Source organism: Salmo salar, chromosome ssa20, assembly GCF_905237065.1.
Source record: "Salmo salar chromosome ssa20, Ssal_v3.1, whole genome shotgun sequence".
Classification (NCBI taxonomy): Eukaryota; Metazoa; Chordata; class Actinopteri; order Salmoniformes; family Salmonidae; genus Salmo; species Salmo salar.
The window spans coordinates 84,223,956-84,242,875 of NC_059461.1; the positions used below are offsets into that span (position 1 = coordinate 84,223,956).

At 42.6% G+C, this 18,920-nt stretch overlaps 1 pseudogene; it reads left to right on the plus strand.

Moving 5' to 3' along the window:
- The first annotated feature begins 4,815 nt into the window (after positions 1-4,815).
- The window catches only part of LOC123729192 (cholinesterase-like), an 81,014-nt pseudogene continuing 66,909 nt past the window's right edge, over positions 4,816-18,920 (plus strand).

The following is an 18,920-nucleotide window of genomic DNA, read 5'->3' on the forward strand; positions in this document are numbered from 1 at the left end:
TTTGCTCATAAAAATACAAATATTTATACCAGTAAATGTGTGCTTTCATATTATTTTCTTTGGCAACTGTGGTATAAGCAGAACAAACACCTCCGTTTTGTACATTCCTTTGGAAAAATGAACTCAGCAAAGGGACTTGGTAGAGTCTTCCATTGTTTCCAAGGTAATGTAGAGAACGTTGGCTTTTATCCCTTACTTATACCATGCATTGTTGAATACTCGTATCTGATTGGCTAGAAGGGCATTCTAGAGCGTGCATTATTTTCCTTTTATAAACTGGGTGGTTCGAGCCCTGAATGCTGATTGGTTGATGGTATATCAGACCATATATCACATTTATTTTTACCTCTCTACTTACGTTGGTAACCAGTTTATAATAGCAATAAGGCACCTCAGGGGTATGTGGTATATGGCCTATATGCCATGGCTAAGGGCTGTATCCAGGCACTCCATGTTGCATTGTGACTAAGAACAGCCCTTAGAAATATACCACACCCCCTATGGCCTTATTGCTTAAATAATGTATGGTATCCCTTACTTATTCTCATGGGATATTTACCACCATGTTGACACCATCCCTGTCCCCTTCTCTACCATCCCTGCCCCCTACCCCTCCAACCCTGTTCCATACCCTGCCATCCCTGCCCCCTACCCTTCCAACCATGCCCTACCCTACCATCTCTGCCCCCTTCTCTATCATCCCTGCCCCCTACTCTACCATCCCTACCCCCTACTCTACCATCCCTACCCCCTACTCTACCATCTCTACCCCCTACTCTACCATCCCTACCCCCTACTCTACCATCCCTACCCCCTACTCTACCATCCCTACCCCCTTCTCTACCATCCCTACCCCCTTCTCTACCATCTCTATCCCCTACTCTACCATCCCTGCCCCCTACTCTACTTTCACTACTCTCCCTATAGGCACATGTGTTGCCTACCACAATGTAAAAAATTCTCCAGCACATCTGGATTTTCCGAGACACTGTTAGTCCTTTATCCCTTTACTAGAACTGCTCTGGCTGGTTAGTTGGTTAGTCAGTTGCAGTTGACTTTTCTGTAGAAAAGTATGTTGTACTTTTACAGGCTCCCAGCATGGCACCAGGACTAACACAAGAGCCACATGCGTGGATATGTAATATTGTGGTGATGTGTATGATTTGACACTAAAAGGTCTCCCTGGGATGTTATTGACAACGGCTGTGTCCAGCATTGAGGGTGTGTTAAACATAGACAGGAATGGGGAAATAGGCTATGTCAAGGGTCCCCCGGGCCGAATGTAACCCTCAATCCAATTTAATTTGGTCCGTCAATGACTTATTGCCCGCAATACCCATTCACACAGTGTTATTTGTTGTTGCTGTTTGTATACTTTGGGGACATACATTATCATCTGTATTATTCAATATCTTGCAATTCCAAAAAGCAGTATGTAACCCCATGAGGTCACAACACATTGAGCAATGGGAATGAAACAACAGTTTCTCAACAACAACGTTCTTACCACCATTTTGTCTGTGTTGTTGTAACCCTTTGTGAGGTTGACTTTCGTCCAACCAGTGAAGGTGTCAGTGGGTCACAGCAGCATGAAGGATGGTCCCCCACCACCGCTTGTGCTGTTGTAGCTTTCTCCTCAAACCACACCAGAGATTAGTACTTCAAAATACATTATTCACCCTAACAATGTGGCAGAATACCCATGGGGTGTGTCTGACATTTAGCTAGTTTGTTAGCTTGTGTGTGTGTTTGTGTGTGTGTTTGTGATAATAATACGCTGGGGGTTGCTTATATTTGTGTTACACACAACTGTTTAATGGAAGTGTGTTTCTTGCATATCCCAACTCCCCACTGAGATACTCGCAGGGAGTGGGGTCACAGCCAGGGGTCACCATTGTCCAGCGCCCCTGGATCAGTTAGGGTTCAGTGCCTTGCTCAAGGTCACAGCGACAGATTGTTCACCTTGTCGGCTCCAGTATTCCAACCAGCGACCTTTCGGTTAGTGGCCCAACACTCCAAACTCTAGGCTACCTGCAACCCTGTGTGTGTACATGTACCAGCTGAGTTGGTGTGTTTCTGTTTGTCTTTGTGCTACTTGATAAAGGTGCTATTTACTCTCATGAGTTAGCTATGACTGGCTGATGTGGCGATCCATTCTTTCACCACACACATAAAAGTGATGTCTTTCTTTAGTAAAGGGATAGTGGTCAGATACTAGTGTGTGTATTTGGGTGTATTTGGGTGTGTGTGTGTGTGTGTGTGTGTGTGTGTGTGTGTGTGTGTGTGTGTGTGTGTGTGTGTGTGTGTGTGTGTGGTCATATGGTTTGGGAAGGTGATATTGATTATGATAAGAAGTCATAAGATTCCTCCTTTATTTCTCTCGGGCCACCCCACACCACATCACACCACGCCACGCCACACCACGCCACAGCACGCCACGCCACGCCACAGCACACCACGCCACGCCACAGCACGTCACGCCACGCCACGACACACCACGCCACAGCACGCCACAGCACACCACACCACAGCACGCCACACCACGCCACAGCACGCCACACCACGCCACACCACGCCACAGTACGCCACAGCACGCCACACCATGCCACACCATGCCACAGCACGCCACAGCACGCCACACCATGCCACACCACGCCACAGCACGCCACGCCACGCTACACCACGCCACAGCACACCACAGCATGGGAATATTTGAATCAGAAACATATTTCAACTGCACAGGTAAGCTATTTCCACAAACACAGCAGCCATCTAGGTTGGGTTTCATTTAAAGTCCATGAGAAAAGGTAGATATGGAATTGATATCCTGCCTGCCAGATCTATTCATTCTGCCTCTAAGGTCATGTGAGACTGCTGGGATAATCTGTCTGGTCAGTGCAGACCTGATTAATCCAGGATTTATCCAATATCACAACAAGCAATCACGCTCTCTAATTTTAGATATTAATTTGTTTCCCACTTTCAGCTGAGTAATCTGTTTGGCAAGAAGATGCAGGCGGGTGGGTGGGTTTCTGCACGCCTGTCTGGTGTTGAAAGAGTCAGAGGGAGAGATTTGATCGTCTCCCACTGTGCACCCGCTCACATAGTCTTATCCTGAAATCAGCTTAATTCAAGGTGTCATTAATAGCTGTCAGTCTCCCTCACTCCATTTTTTTCTCTCCTCTCCCTCTGCCTTACTTGTTCTGTGCTTGTTGAAGCCAGTGGAAATCTTTGGAAAATCTTGAATGCTTCAACAAACTAATGGATTTGTAACTATATCAATCATCTCCAACTATTACTGAGTAATAGTATGTGTTTGTGTTTGTGTTTGTTCTGTGTGTGTGTGTTTGTTGATGTGTGTTTGTTGATGTGTGTTTGTTGATGTATGTTTCCTGATGTGTTTGTTGATGTGTGTTGATATGTATTGATTTTGTTGATGTGTTGTGGATGTGTGTTTGTTGATGTATGTTGATGTGTGTTTGTTGATGTGTGTTTGTTGATGTATGTTTCCTGATGTGTTTGTTGATGTGTGTTTGTTGATGTATGTGTCTCGATGCTTGTTTGCTGCGCATGCAATTCTTGATGTGTGTTTGTTGTGTCTGTGTTTCCTGATGTGTGTTTCTTGATGTGTGTTTGTTGTGCGTGTGTTTCTTGATGTGTGTTTGTTGTGCGTGTGTTTCGTGATGTGTGAGTGTCTATTAATCTATGTACCAAAATTGATATTTGTGTCGACTTCCAAAATCTTCAATGTGTTTTGACCTCTCCAGACATGAACATGTTACCATGGTGACCATTCACAAACACACATCACCCTGTCACTCCTGCTGTTCCACATACTCCCGGCCCCAGTGGCTCAGGTTGATGACCTCATCGACGACCTCACTGTCGCCACAAATCGTGCCAGAGTTCGTGGCACTCAGCTTCCTTCGCCAAGTGGTGGATATGTCAGAGCATTCCTGAGAATACCCTATTGGAACCCCCCCACACTACATGCAACTCCAACTCCTTCCAACCCCGGGATACAACTTCTCCTGGTAGGGATATGATATCAGAATGATGACATAGGCCTGTATAGTAAACAAACATTGCTTATGACATAGGCCTGTATAGTAAACAAACATAGCTTATTACATATACATGAATGTACTGCATATGTTTGTGTGCCTTTAAACCTGTTGATGTTAGTGACTGTCTACAGTCATTGAGTACAGTTATATGCACACAATAATGTAATTATTGTGGATAGTCAGGTTAATATAATAGTTTGTTTAAAACGTTTACATGTTTTGTAAGAAGAACGATTCCCCTAATAATCCTGTTTACATGGACACATCTGAGATCAGGAGACCTGATGTCACTCTGATAAATGTAGAAAACCTGTTTATATAAATGTTCTACCACAGTGACCATGTTATTTTTGGGAAGCATATTTGATTCTGAGTTCGGTCATATAAAGTTTGTTCGTGAAAACTACTTCTAAGACCTATACATTCAGTTGTTCCAAACTCACTTCACTTCACAAAGAGGGAGGCTCGCTAGGCTGGTGCTGGAACATGCTCAGATCACATATACTGCTGGAACGCCCATTAAGGTGTTTACATGTCCTAATCATTTGAAAGATTGCTCAGAAAACCAGGTGTTTTAATCAGCGTAGGCTTACTTCGATTTTGATTAAGATAAGCAGAGTAAGGTGTTTACATGACTATTGTATAATCTGTTTACTGACATAATCCGTTTAGTATCAAATTATTACTGTGTATGTAAACATGCTCAATGTTGTTTTGTAATCAAGTTGTTAACTGCACGTGTTTGACTATGATTTCCTTCCTCCCGGGGTTCCATGGAGCTGAGATGTGGAACCCCAACAGCAAGATGAGTGAAGACTGTCTCTACCTCAACATATGGACTCGTCCCCAAATGGACACACCCTAAACGTACCAAGAGCTCTTCCCCTGGTTCCTCATTGGCTCCTGTCATGATGTGGCTCTATGGGGGCGTGTTCACTACAGGCACTGTCCTGGAACTATAAAGTGAAACTAATATACTTATATTTATGTTTTCAATGTACACCAATTGTAAAGTTTGTTTTGATTGGACACAGGCTCGGTCCGTTGTATTTCCTGTCTCTTCCTGATAGTGAGGTTGTCCGTGGCGACGATGGAATGCATGACCAGCGCTTGGCTCTGTGCTAGGCAGCCAATAACATCGCTGCCTTTGCCAGAGACCTTTCAAAAGTTACTCAGCTTTTTTTTCTGTTACTCTTTTTTTATTCTCAATCTTTGTTTTACCATGTTTAATTAATCTCCTTTTTATGTTGGCTGCATCTGTGGGTCTTCATCTCCTCTCCTCTGGCAGCCATGGTCTGCTCAACAGGGCGATACTACAGAGTGGTTCCCATAACACTCCATTGGCTGTCATGACTCAACAGCAGGTCTGGAACAGGACCCTGTCCCTAGGTAGGCTGATGGGTTAGTCCCCTGACACCTCTGGCTGTCCTGGAGCAGTGTCTACAGAGAGGATATCATCAACCAGCAGTACACCGTTCTGTCTCTCCCCGCACTCATAGCATTGCCATTCACTCCTTCTGTCGACCAAAACTTCCTACCAGACATGCCCGAGGTGTGTGTGAATCTGTGGTTGCTTGTAGGGCCAAAAGGCACTGAACAAACAAGCAGTTGACATTCATGCATTCATGTTTCCAATGGCATTATGTCATAATGTCTAATCTTCTCTGTCTGGTCCTATAGGTTCTGCTCCGGACGGGAAACTTCCTGAAGACGGAGGTGCTGATTGGTTCGAACCAAGACGAGTGGACCCACTTTCTGGTTTACAGGGCACCGGGATATGACATCACTAGCCAGAGCCTGATCAGCAGGGAGGACTTCCTGAAAGGGGTGGACCTAGTGTTTATGGGGTTCGGTGATGTCACAAGGGAGATGGCCATCTTCCAGTACAGTACACTGATTGGACAGATGAGAATAGTGGGATGAAGAATCATGATTTGCTTGCACGAATGGTGGGTAGACTTTTGCCCAGAGGTAAGGACAACATATTGAAGAGTTCCACAAAGCTCTAATGCGGGGCTCTCCAACTCTGTTCCAGGAGAGCTACACTCTTATATGTTTTTTTATCCAACCCCAATTGTAACTAACCTGATTCATTTTATCAAGCAGTTAATTATTAGAATCAGGTGCATTAGATTAGGGTTGGAGTGAAAACGTACAGGATGGTAGCTCTCCAGGAACAAGGTTGGAGAGCCCTGCTCTAATGTTTGCCACAAATCTTGAATGTAAATCAACGTATTATTTACATGGAATGTTGAGTTGTGTAGTTAGTATTTGGCCCCTTCTGCTCAGTTTGTAATGAACTGTTCGCTGCTCTGGCACCCCAATGGTGGAACAAGCTCCCTCACGACGCCAGGACAGCGGAGTCAATCACCACCTTCCGGAGACACCTGAAACCCCACCTCTTTAAGGAATACCTAGGATAGGATAAAGTAATCCTTCTAACCCCCCCCCCCTTAAAAGATTTAGATGCACTATTGTAAAATGGTTGTTCCACTGGATATCATAAGGTGAATGCACCATTTTGTAAGTCGCTCTGGATAAGAGCGTCTGCTAAATGACTTAAATGTAATGTAATGTAAAATGTAACTCTCTGATCATCACCATACCTACACACAGAACACAGGGGGTAAGCCCTGCCTCTTCCTGTTTGACCACCACTCCTCCAACAATCCCTGGCCTGCGTGGATGGGCATGATGCAAGGCTATGAGACTGAGTTTATCTTTGGAATGCCGCTGAACAGTACCATGGGATACATAGAGGAGGAAGTTGTCATGAGCAGGAGGATGATGAAGTCCTGGGCCAACATGGGTAGGACCGGGTGAGAGAGACCTCATATAGATATTATACAGACATGGCTGAGACCAGGTGAGGCCTCTTATACAACACATTGGGAAAGTTTTCAGAAACTTTGACTTTTCCACAGTACTGTGCAGCCTTATACTAAAATGGATCAAATATACACTACCTTTCAAAAGTTTGGGATCACTTAGAAATGTCCATGTTGTTGAAAGAAAAACAATTATTTGGGCCTTTAAAATAACATAACATTGATCAGAAATACAGTATAGACACTGTTAATGTTGTAAATTACTATTGTAACTTGAAACGGCTAATATTTTATGGAATATCTACATAGGCATTCAGAGGCCCATTATCAGCAACCATCACCCTTACGCTCCAATGGCACATTGTGTTAGCTAATCCAAGTTTATCATTTTAAAAGGCTAATGGATCATTAGAAATCCCTTTTGCAATTATGTTAGTACAGCTGAAAGCTGTTGTGATGATTAAAGAAGCAATAAAACTGGCCTTCTTTAGACTAGTTGAGTATCTGGAGCTTCAGCATTTGTGGGTTCGATTACAGGCTCAAAATGGCCAGAAACAAATAACTTTCTTCTGAAAATCGTCATTCTATTCTTGTTCTGAGAAATGAAAGCTATTCTATGCGAGAAATTGCCATGAAACTGAAGATCTCGTACAACGCTGTGTACTACTCCCTTCACAGAAAAGCGCAAACTGGCACTAACCAAAATAAGAGGAGTGGGAGGCCCTGGTGCACAACTGAGCAAGAGGACAAGTACATTAGAGTGTCTAGTTTGAGAAACAGACGACTCATCCCCACAGTGAAGCATGGTGGTGACAGCATCATGCTGTGGGGATGTTTTTCAGCAGCAGAGACTGGGGGCTAGTCAGAATCGAGACAAAGATAATAGGAGCAAAGTACAGAGACATCCTTGAATGAAACCTGCTCCAGAGTGCTCAGTACCTGACTGGGTTGAAGGTTCACCTTCCAACATGACGACTCTAAGCACACAGTCAAGACAATGAAGGCATGGCTTCGGAACAAGTCTCTGAATGTCCTTAAGTGGCCCAGCCAGAGCCTGGACTTGAACCCGATCGAACATCTCTGTAGAGATCTGAAAATAGCTGTGCAGCAATGCTCCCCATCCAACCTCACATATCTTGAGATGATCCGCACAGAAGAATTGCAGAAACTCCCCAAATACATATGGGACAAGCTTGTAGTGTCATACCCATGAAGACTCAAGGTTGCAATTGCTTCCAAAGGTGCTTCAACAAAGTACTGAGTAAAGAGTCTGAATACTTATGTACATTTAATATTTCGATTTTTTCTTTGTAATACATTTGCAAAAATTTCTAACAACCTGTATTTCCTTTGTCATTTTGGGATATTGTGTGTAGAAAAAAAAGCTGTTTAATCCATTTTAGAATAAGGATGTAACGTAACAAAATGTGGGAAAAGTGAAGAGGTCTGAATACTTTCCAAAGGCACTGTATACTGAACAAAATTATAAAGAGCAACATGTAAAGTTTTGGTCCCATATTTTATGAGCTAAAATAAAAGATCCCAGAATGTGACGGTTGTTTGAAGGAGCGGACCAAGATGCAGCGTTTTCGTAGTTCCACATATTTATTAAAAGTGAAACTGAATGCAAATACAGAAAACTTGAATTACAAAAACAACAAACCGTGGCGCAGAGAGGAAAACACCCCCTGTCATGCCCTGCCCTACACTACTATAGAAAATGACATCTTACTAGGGTCAGGACGTGACACAGAAATGTTCCATACACACAAAAAGCTTTGTGCGAGGGGACAATAAAAGGCCACAAATGTGCAATTTTGTCACACAAGACAATGCCAGAAGTTTTGAGAGAGCATGCAATTGGCAGGCTGCCTGCAGGAATGTCCACCAGAGCAGTTACCAACATCATTTTAGAGAATTTGGCAGTACGTCCAAACGGACTCACAACCGCAGACCACTTGTAACCATGCCAGCCAAGGTCATCCATATCCGGCTTATTTACCTTCTGGACCGTCTGAGACCAGCCACCCGGGCAGCTGATAAAACGGAGGAGTTTTTCTGTCTGTAATAAAGCCCTTTTGTGGGGAAAAACATATTATGTGACCGACCGGCAGAAATCAATCTTATGTAGCAACATTTGAAATTGTGTTTTTTACATTGGATAAAAGTAGAGACTCAGAACTACAAAATGGTATATCATACACTACAGTTGAGGAACAATGACAAAGTAATTTTGCTTTGAAAGTCGATAAACTTGTAAACTCACTTTTGAGAAAATGGCCTTTGAATGTTTTTATTATACTACTGCAGAGCCCTTTTTTGTCTACACCCATTCAGTATCATTCACACCATCTTAAGTTTTAGCCCTAACCATCTCTTTAAGGGTTGATCCGAGCGTTCTGTATTAACAACAGCAGTCAAGCACCCAAGCTAACTTGCTAGCTACTACCAGACACAAAAGAGAGAACAGCTCAATGAACATTACTCACCCTAGCAGAGCTGGTTAGGCTGTTATGTTATCCAGTGAGTTGGTGAGTTTCGTAAATTCATAGCGTTTCACTCTCAGCGCGTTCAAGCGCACACTGGACACTCTGGCCAAGGAGTAGGGTTGATCTGAGTAGGGTTGATGGCTAGCTTGCTAGCTACTTCCAGACACATAACGAGAGAACATCCCACTCTGACCATTTTACTCACCCTAGCAGAGCTGGTTAGGCTGTTTTCATGTTAGTCAGAGCATTGGTAACTGTAACTGTGCTCCTGGCAACAATTTAATTACACTTTTTTTGCTGACATTTACTGACACCGGCCATATTCAATGGGTGTTGAGCGTTTGTAAATTCATCAGTTATTCTGCGCAATGGCAAACTCAGACCAGAGTCTTTTGTTAAGACATGTAGCTGGCTAGCTAGGTAAACAATGAACCATAATCCCAACTCATGACGTTACTACCCTGCATGAATCTGCAGGTAGCTAACCAACCAAGTTCAATAGCTAACATTAGGCTATAACTAGTCAAGCAAATAGTTCTGAGATACGAATAATAAGATCATACACATAATGTTAGCTAGCGAGTCAGACAGCTGATGTTAGCTAGCTAGCTTACAGTACACTTTAACTTGAAATGAAACCACTTTCTGTCAAATTTAGAAATGTGTAATATCTGAAAATGTAGCTAGCCAGACTATTTTACCTGTGGTCTGGTCTGAAATCGTAGTAGATAGCCAAAGCAAATTAACCAGCTAGTAAGTCTATCAACAGTTGGTGCAGAGACATTCTATTGAAATGGATACTTGCATAGTGGAGTCTTTTGTTAAGACATGTAGCTAGCTAGCTAGCTAGGTAAACAATGAACCATGAATCTGCAAATAGCTAACCAACCAGGTTCAATGTTCGCAAGCTAACATTAGGCTATAACTAGTCAAGCAAATAGGTCTGAGATACGACTAATAAGATCATACACATAACGTTTGCTGCGAGCCAGCCAGCTAAAGTTAGCTAGATAACAGTACACTATAACTTGAAATGAAAACACTTTCTGTCAAAATTAGAAATGTGTAATATCTGAAAATTAAGCTAGCTAGACTATCTTACTCGTATACATCATCGATGGACGCGTCTCATGTTGGACGCCATGGTTGCCGTTAGTTTGAAGATTTAAGCCGGATACAGGTTTCTCCATCTCCTTACCTATCATACTCGAATTCCACTGATTTCAAAACTCAGTCTGACAGAAAGTGGAGAGCATACAAGTAAAGTTAGCTAGCGAACAGTAAACTTTAACTTGACATTAGACTTATGCAGTTTTACTATGCGATACATAAAAAAAGCAGTGTTAGAGAGGGTCATCTAGGCATACTGACCAGCTCAAATAGACAGAAACTTGCTATACGGCAGGCCAATCCAAACTCATCTCTTGGCACATCCAGCCCAATCATTATGTCAGCCATTCATGGCTAGAGGGGGAAGGTTTCTGTCTTTTTCTGTGGCTAAACTAACTAGGCTTGTAATTTAACCATTTTATTCATATTGACCGATGGCATACAAGTTTGTTATTAAGGCACATGAAAGTTCACATGTTCCAGAAGGCATTTCTACCCCCAAAAAAGGTTACGTTCGAACAGCTCTACGGTGAAGTAGTGACCCGCAACAATCGTCTAGTTTCCAGAAACGGGTCACATATTCTGATTGGCTGGGTCTGGCTCCCCGGTGGGAGTACCCCTGCCCAGTCAAGTGAAATCCATAGATTAGGGCCTAATTAATTTATTTCAATTGACTGATTTCTTTATAAACTGTAACTCAGTACAATCTTTTAAATTGTATACAGCTGAAGTTGGAAGTTTACATACACTTAGGTTAAAACTCATTTTTCAACCACTCCACAAATTTCTTGTTAACAAACTATAGTTTTGGCAAGTCAGTTAGGACGTCTACTCTGTGCATGACACAATTCATTTTTCCAACAGTTGTTTACAGACAGATTATTTAATTTATAATTCACTGTATCACAATTCCAATGGGTCAGAAGTTTACATACACTAAGTTAACTGTGCTTTTAAACTGCTTGGAAAATTCCAGAAAATGATCTCATGGCTTTAGAAGCTTCTGATAGGCTAATTGACATCATTTGAGTCAATTGGAGGTGTACCTGTGGATGTATTTCAAGGCCTACCTTCAAACTCAGTGCCTCTTAGAGTGAAATCATGGGAAAATCAAAAGAAATCAGCCAAGACCTCAGAAAAAAAATGGTAAACCTCCGCAAGTCTGGTTCATCCTTGGGAGCAATTTCCAAATGCCTAAATATACCACATTCATCTGTACAAACAATAGTATGCAAGTATAAACACCATGGGACCACGCAGTAGTCATTCCAGTCAGGAAGGATACACGTTCTGTCTCCTAGAGATGAATATACTTTGGTGAGAAAAGTGCAAATCAATCCCAGAACAACAGCAAAGGACCTTGTGAAGATGCTGGAGGAAACAGGTAGAAAAGAGTCTATATCCACAATAAAACAAGTCCTATATTGACATAACCTGAAAGGCCGCTCAGCAAGGAAGAAGCCACTGCTTCAAAACAGCCATAAAAATGCCAGACTACCGTTTGCAACTTTTCATGGGGACAAAGATCATACTTTTTGGAGAAATGTCCTCTGGTCTGATGAAACAAAAATAGAACTGTTTGGCCATATTGACCATCGTTATGTTTGAACGAGAAAGGGGCAGACTTGCAAGCTGAAGAACACCATCCCAACTGTGAAGCACGGGGGTGGCAGCATCATGTTGTGAGGGTGATCTGCTGCAGGAGGGACTGGTGCACTTCACAAAATAGAATGGCATCATGAGGTAGGAAAAATATGTGGATGTATTGAAGCAATAACTCAAGACATCAGTCAGGAAGTTAAAGCTTGGTCGCAAATGGATCTTCCAAATGCACAATGACACCAAGTATACTTCCAACAAAGTCAAGGTATTGGAGTGGCCATCACAAAGCCCTGACCTCAATAGAACATTTGTGTGCAGAACTGAAAAAGCGTGTGCAAGCAAGGAGGCCCACAAACCTGACTCAGTTACACCAGCTCTGTCAGGAGAATGGGCCAAAATTCACCCAACTTAATGTGGGAAGCTTGTGGAATGCTACCCGAAACATTTGACCCAAGTTAAACAATTTAAAGGCAAGGCTACCAAATACTATTTGAGTGTATGTACACTTCTGACCCACTGGGAATGTGATGAAAGAAAGAAAAGCTGAAATAAATCATTCTCTCTATTATTATTCTGACATTTCACATTCTTAAAATAAAGTGGTGATCCTAACTGACCTAAGACAGGGACTTTTTAACATGATTAAGTGTCAGGAATTGTGAAAAACTGAGTTGAAGTGTATTTTGCTGAGGTGTATGTAAACTTACGACTTCATATGTATAGTATATATATCTGAGTCCTTTAGATGCCTTTTGGCAAACTCCAGGAGTGCTGTCATGTGCCTTTTACTGAGGAGTGGCTTCCGTCTGGCCACTCTATCATAAAGGTCTTATTGGTGGAGTGCTGCAGAGATGGTTGTCCTTCCGGAAGGTTCTCCCATCTCCACAGAGGAACTTTGGAGCTCTGTCAGAGTCACATTCGGGTTCCACGATTGCTCAGGTTGGCCAGGTGGCCAGCTCTAGGAAGAGTGTAGGTGGTTCCTAACTTCTTTCATTTAAGAATGATGGAGGCCACTCTGTTCTTGGGGACTTTCAATTCTGCAGACATTTTTGGGTACACTTCCCCAGATCTGTGCCTCAACCCAATCCTGTCTCGCAGCTCTAAGGACAATTCCTTCGACCTCATAGCTTGGTTTTTCCTCTGACATGCACTGTCAACTGTGGGACCTTAAATAAACAGGTGTGTGCCTTTCCAAATCCTGTCAAATCAATAGAATTTAACACAGGTGATCTCCAATCAAGTTGGAAAAACATGTCAAGGATGGTAATTGGAAACAGGATGCACCTGAGCTAAATGTTGAGTCTCATAGCAAAGGGTATGAATACTTATGTAAATTTGCAAACATTTCTAAAGACCTGTTTTTGCTTTTTCATAATGGGATATTTTGTGTAGATTGATGAGGAAACAATATAATTTCATCCATGTATATTATATATTATATACACAGGACCAGTCAAAAGTTTGGACACACCTACTCAATCAAGGGTGTTTCTTTATATTTACTATTTTCTACATGGTAGAATATTAGTAAAGACATCAAAACCATGAAATAATACATATGGAATCATGTAGTAAGCAAAAAAGTGTTATTCAAATCAAATTATATTTGAGATTTGAGATTCTTCAAAGTGGCCACCCTTTGCCTTGATGACAGCTTTGCAAACTCATTATCTCAACCAGCTTCATGACCTGGAATGCATTTCAATTAACAGGTGTGCCTTGTTGATTTGTAGAATATCTTTCCTCAATGCGTTTGAGCCAATCAGTTGTGTTGTAACAAGGAAGGGGTGGTATACAGAAGATTTGGATTTTTTATTTGGTAAAAGACCAAGTCCATTTTATGGCAATAACAGCTCAAATAACAAAAATGAAAGACAGTTCATAATTTCTTTAAGACATCAAGGTCAGTCAATCCTGAACATTTCTAGAACTTTGAAATATCCTTCAAGTGCAAAAACCATCAAGCGCTATGATGAAACTGGCTCTCATGAGGAACGTCACAGGAAAGGAAGACCCAGAGTGACCTCTGCTGCTGAGGATAAGTTCATTAGAGTTACCAAGCTCAGAAATTGCAGCCCAAATATATGCTTCACAGAGTTCAAGTAACATACACATCTCAACATCAACTGTTCAGAGGATACGGCGTGAACAGGCCTTCATGGTCGAATTGCTGCAAAGAAACAGCTACTAAAGGACACAAATAATAAGAAGAGACTTGCTTGGGCCAAAAAAGATGAGCAACGGACATTATAACGGTGGAAATCTGAGATTTATTGTCCCATCCACCGTTTCTTTGTGAGACTCAGAGCAAGTGAAAGGATGATCTCCGCATGTGTGGTTCCCACCGTGAAGCACGGAGGAAGTGGTGTGATGGTGTGGGGGTGCTTTGCTGGTGCCACTGTCAGTGATTTATTTATAATTCAATGCACACTTAACCAGCATGGCTACCACAGCATTCTGCAGTGATAGACCATTGCATCTGGTTTATCTTAGTGGGACTATCATTTGTTTTCAACAGGACCTCCAGGCTGTGTAAGGGTAATTTGACCAAGAAGGAGAGTGATGTAGTGCTGCATCAGATGACCTGGCCTCCACAATCACCCGACCTCAACCAATTGAGATTGTTTGGTATGAGTTGGACTGCAGAGTTAAGGAAAAGCAGCCAGCAAGTGCTCAGCATGTGTGAGAACTCCTTTAACCTCCCTGGGCAAGCGTCCCACCTAGTCAACAGCCAGTGGAATCGCGTGGCTTGAAATACAAATACCTCATAAATGCTATAACTTCAATTTCTCAAACATATGACTATTTTACACCATTTTATAGATACACTTCTCCTGAATCGAACCACGTTGTCCGATTTCAAAAAGGCTTTACAGCGAAAGCAAAACATTAGATTATGTTAGGAGAGTACGTCGACAAAAACAACCACACAGCCATTTTCCTAGCAACTAGCATGCATCACAAATACCCAAACCACAGCTAAATGCAGCACTAACCTTTGACGATCTTCATCAGATGACACTCCTAGGACATCATGTTACACAATACATGCATTTTTTGTTCGATAAAGTTCATATTTATATATAAAAACAGCATTTTACATCGGCATGTTAAACTGTAATTCAAAGAATTATAGATGAACATCTCCTTTATGGAAACGCTATGAAAGATTTCAAAAAAGCTTCACGAGGAAAGCACTCTTTGCAATAATCTGAGTACTGAGCTCAGAAAAATACACAAAGCTATACAGATAGCATCATCTAAAATCATACATTGCATTACAAATATTCCCTTACCTTTGATCAACTTCATCAGAAGGCACTTCCAGGAATCCCAGGTCCACAACAAATGTTGTTTTGTTCGATAAAGTCCGTAATTTATGTCCAAATAACTCCTTGTTGTTCGTGCGTCCAGTAAGCTACTCCAAGAGTAGAAAGCGCGCGGACGATGTCGGGACGAAAAGTTACAAAAAGTTGTATTTACGTTCGTTCAAACATGTTAAACGTTGCAAAACATCAATCTTTAGGGCCTTCAGAACGTGAAGATTCAATAATATTTCAACCGGACGGTTCCTGTGTCTTGAAAAAGGTTTTGGAACGGGAGGGATCCATGCTCATGAACGTGCTCCAAGAAGTGATGTCACCATCTGCCTCAACAACTTCCCCTCCTTGTCATTTGGGCTCTGTTCATCGTAGAAGCTTCAAACAACTTTGTAAAGACTCCCGACATCTAGCGGAAGCCGTAGGAAGTGCACAATTATTACTACGTCACTGTGTATTCAATAGGAAACGACTTGAAGAGAGCCCATGCATCCAGATTTCCACTTCCTGGTAGGATTTCTCTCAGGTTTTTGCTTGCAATATGAGTTCTGTTATACTCACAGACTCCATTCAAACGGTTTAGAAACTTCTGAGGGTTTTTTCTATCCGTATCTACTAACAATATGCATATCCTAGCTTCTGAGTTTGAGTAGGAGGCAGTTTAATATGGGCACATATGTTTTCCGAAATTGTCAATACTGCCCCCTAGCCCCAACAGGTTTTAAGAGTTAATTCCAGGTGAAGCTGGTTTGAGAGAATGCCAAGAGTGTGCAAAGCTGTCATCAAGGCAAAAGGTGGCTAATTTGAAGAATCTAAAATCTAAAATATGTTTTGATTTGTTTAGCACTTTTTTGGTTGCTACCTGATTCCATATGTGTTATTTCATAGATTTGATGTCTTCACTATTATTCTACAATGTAGAAAATAGTAAAAATAAAGAAAAACTCTTGAATGTGTAGGTGTGTAGAAACTTTTGACTGGTATTGAATATAACAAACAATAAGTTTAAGTCAGTGTAAAGTTTCTCTCTGGCATAATTGGTTGGTTGTTGTGTTTTCCCTGGCAGGACCTCAAGCATAGAGGAAGAGAATTGTCCACTTTTCATCCTGCATGGACCAACAGGAATACATCACACTAAACTCCTCCCTCTACACACTCAAAGGACGCTTGCAGCTCATCAGTGCCAGTTGTGGAACAACTTCCTCCTCAAACTGCAGAACGTCACTGGTGAGAACACACATAGGCAAACACATAGGCAAGTGTGACGGCCGTGTCAGACTACGCATAAAAAATATCCTTTCTTCTTATGCACGTTAACCTTGCATATAGTGGGCAGGGAGTGGGTGATGCTGCGTCAGGGCCCTCCAGGGGCCTCAAATGCCTAAACTAGCCTGTGGCGGTGCACTATGGCTGGGTTGGCTCAGTCTCCAGCTCCCCCTCCAGAGTGCTGGAGGTCTGAGTGGGAGTCGGGTCAGTCTCCACTTCACAGAGCACTGACTGTGGAGTGTGAATAACACTCTCACTCCCCTGCACTTAGCTCATTACGCACACACACGCACACACAGATGCACACACACTCACACACGGGCAAATGCAATCACACACACACACCTGCATTGGGCTCATTATACAAACATCATCCGTGGCCTCCCAGTTTTGAATTATCATGATAAACATCTTCTGTTTTTTTCATGTTGTGGCAGTGCATGCATATGATGTTTAACCCCAGGGAGTTTTCAGGTCAAGATCATTTTGTTATTCAACTACTTAGTCAAAGATAACTCACCAGAAACTATGCATTTAGAAAGGATTTTAGATCCTCTTGCCTTATTTAAATGTTTAGGATTTTTGAAAGACTAAAGTATTGTGTAGATATGAAGTTGTTTTCTAAATGGAGGCAGAGTTTTCTAAATGTGTGTTTTTTTTATAAGTTCTCATGGCACAATGCAAAAGACCATTGACTTTTAGTTGTTTTTCTATAATCCTGAGAGATAAAAGCTGATAGTTTAACAGTGTTTTGGAGCTGTGTGTGTGTTAGTGTGTTTGTGTGTGTGTGTGGGTGCGCGTGTGCGTGTGTGTGTGTGTGTTTTGGGGTTTGTCTCTGCAGATTGTATTTGTCAGCTTTGTGCTGTGCAAAAACACACATGGAGATACAGAGATAAACTCAGCAAAAAAGAAACGTCCTCTCACTGTCAACTGCGTTTATTTTGTGTAACATGTGTAAATATTTGTATGAACATAACAAGATTTAACAACTGAGACATAAACTGAACAATTTCCACAGACATGTGACTAACAGAAATGGAATAATGTGTCCCTGAACAAAGGGGGGGGGGTTAAAATCAAAAGTAACAGTCAGTGTGTGGTGTGGCCACCAGCTGCATTAAGTACTGCAGTGCATCTCCTCCTCATGGACTGCACCAGATTTGCCAGTTTTTGCTGTGAGATGTTACCACACTCTTCCACCAAGGCACCTGCAAGTTCCTGGACATTTCTGGGGGGAATGGCCCAAGCCCTCACCCTCCGATCTAAGGTCGGAGATGTGCTCAATGGGATTGAGATCTGGGCTCTTCACTGGCCATGGCAGAACACTGACATTCCAGTCTTGCAGGAAATCACGCACAAAACGAGCAGTATGGCTGGTGGCATTATCATGCTGGAAGGTCATGTCAGGATGAGCCTGCAGGAAGGGTACCACATGAGGGAGGAGGATGTCTTCCCTGTAACGCACAGTGTTTAGATTGCCTGCAATGACAACACGCTCAGTCCGATGATGCAGTGACACACCGCCCCAGACCATGACTGACCCTCCACCTCCAAATCGATCCCGCTCCAGAGTACAGGCTTCGGTGTAACACTCATTCCTTCGACGATAAACGCGAATCCCACCATCATCCCTGGTGAGACAAATCAGCGACTCCTCATTGAAGAGCACTTTTTGCCAGTCCTGTCTGGACCAGCGACAGTGGGATTGTGCACATAGGCGATGTTGTTGCCGGTGATGTCTGGTGAGGACCTGCCTTACAACAGGCCTACAACAGGCCTTCAGTCCAGCCTCTCTCAGCCTATTGTGGACAGACTGAGCACTGATGGAGGGATTGTGCATTCCTGGTGTAACTCCGGCAGTTGTTGTTGCCATCCTGTACCTGTCCCGCAGGTGTGATGTTCGTATGTTCCGATCTTGTGCAGCTGTTGCAACATGTGGTCTGCCACTGCAAGGACGATCAGCTGTCCATCCTGTCTCCCTGCAGCACTGTCTTAGGCGTCTCTGTCTTAGTACGGACATTGCAATTTATTGCCCTGGCCACATCTGCAGTCTTCATGCCTCCTTGCAGCATGCCTAAGGCACATTCACGCAGATGAGCAGGGACCCTGGACATCTTTCTTTCGATGTTTTTCAGAGTCAGTAGAAATGCCTCTTTAGTGTCCTAAGTTTTCATAACTGTGACCTTAATTTCCTACCATCTGTAAGCTGTTAGTTTCTTAACGACTGTTCCAATTGTT